Here is a 2,013-nt window from a genome sequence, read left to right as displayed (position 1 = left end):
GTGCCATTTTAAAATTCGTCAATACGAACTGTTCTGTTTTGACAGATTCTGCCTTTTATTTCGCATTGCCTCTTTCGCTATGTTGGATGAATTTCTTTGATCCACTAATGTCCAGTAGCATTATGCAATGTCCAGAAGTGTTAAGAATGATTGTGTCACCTCTGAATATGTCAATTTATATTGTGCACTAACCCTCTAATGAGTTGTTTCGAGTTTGGTGTGGAGGAAGTTTTCAAGGATCAAGAGAGGAGTATGATGCAACATGATCAAGGAGAGTGAAAAGCTCTAAGCTTGGGGATGCACCCGGTGGTTCACCCCTGCATATATCAAGAAGACTCAAGCGTCTAAGCTTGGGGATGCCCAAGGCATCCCCTTCTTCATCAACAAATTATCAGGTTCCTCCCCTGAAACTACATTTTTATTCGGCCACATCTTATGTGCTTTTTCTTGGAGCGTCGTTTTGTTTTGTTTTTGTTTTGTTTGAATAAAATGGATCCTAGCATTCACTTTATGGGAGAGATACACACTCCGCTGTAGCATATGGACAAATATGTCCTTGGTTTCTACTCATAGTATTCATGGCGAAGTTTCTCCTTCGTTAAATTGTTATATGGTTGGAATTGGAAAATGATACATGTAGTAATTGCTATAAATGTTTTGGGTAATGTGATACTTGGCAATTGTTGTGCTCATGTTTAAGCTCTTGCATCATATGCTTTGCACCCATTAATGAAGAAATACATAGAGCATGCTAAAATTTGGTTTGCATATTTGGTTTCTCTAAGGTCTAGATAATTTCTAGTTTTGAGTTTGAACAACAAGGAAGACGGTATAGAGTATTATAATGCTTTCAATATGTCTTTTATGTGAGTTTTGCTGTACTAGTTCATCCTTGTGTTTGCCTCAAATAACCTTGCTAGCCTAAACCTTGTATCGAGAGGGAATACTTCTCATGCATCCAAAATACTTGAGCCAACCACTATGCCATTTGTGTCCACCATACCTACCTACTACATGGTATTTTCCAGCCATTCCAAAGTAAATTGCTTGAGTGCTACCTTTAAAATTCCATCATTCACCTTTGCAATATATAGCTCATGGGACAAATAGCTTAAAAACTATTGTGGTATTGAATATGTAATTATGCACTTTATCTCTTATCAAGTTGCTTGTTGTGCGATAACCATGTTTACCGGGGAACGCCATCAACTCGTTGTTGAATTTCATGTGAGTTGCTATGCATGTTCGTCTTGTCCGAAGTAAGGGCGATCTACACCGAGTTGAATGGTTTGAGCATGCATATTGTGAGAGAAGAACATTGGGCCGCTAACTAAAGCCATGTTCCATGGTGGAAGTTTCAGTTTTGGACAAACATCCTCAAATCTCTAATGAGAAAAGAATTAATTGTTGTTGAATGCTTAAAGCATTAAAAGAGGAGTCCATTATCTCGTTGTCTATGTTGTCCCGGTATGGATGTCTAAGTTGAGAATAATCAAAAGCGAGAAATCCAAATGCGAGCTTTCTCCTTAGACCTTTGTACAAGGCGGCATAGAGGTACCCCTTTGTGATACTTGGTTAAAGCATATGTATTGCGGTGATAATCCGGTAGTCCAAGCTAATTAGGACAAGGTGCGAGCACTATTAGTACACTATGCATGAGGCTTGCAACTTATAAGATATAATTTACATGATGCATATGCTCTATTACTACCGTTGACAAAATTGTTTCATGTTTTCAAAATCAAAGCTCTAGCACAAATATAGCAATCGATGCTTTTCCTCTATGAGGACCATTCTTTTACTTTCAATGTTGAGTCAGCTTCACCTATTTCTCTCCACCTCAAGAAGCAAACACTTGTGTGAACTCGTGCATTGATTCTTACATACTTGCTTATTGCACTTATTATATTACTCTATGTTGACAATATCCATGAGATATACATGTTACAAGTTGAAAGCAACCGCTGAAACTTAATCTTCTTTTGTGTTGCTTCAATACCTTTACTTTGAATT

The sequence above is a fragment of the Lolium rigidum genome, chromosome 7 (genome assembly GCF_022539505.1).
Source record: "Lolium rigidum isolate FL_2022 chromosome 7, APGP_CSIRO_Lrig_0.1, whole genome shotgun sequence".
Lineage (NCBI taxonomy): Eukaryota > Viridiplantae > Streptophyta > Magnoliopsida > Poales > Poaceae > Lolium > Lolium rigidum.
The sequence above is the reverse complement of the archived record's forward strand: the minus strand, read 5'-3'. Positions refer to the sequence as shown.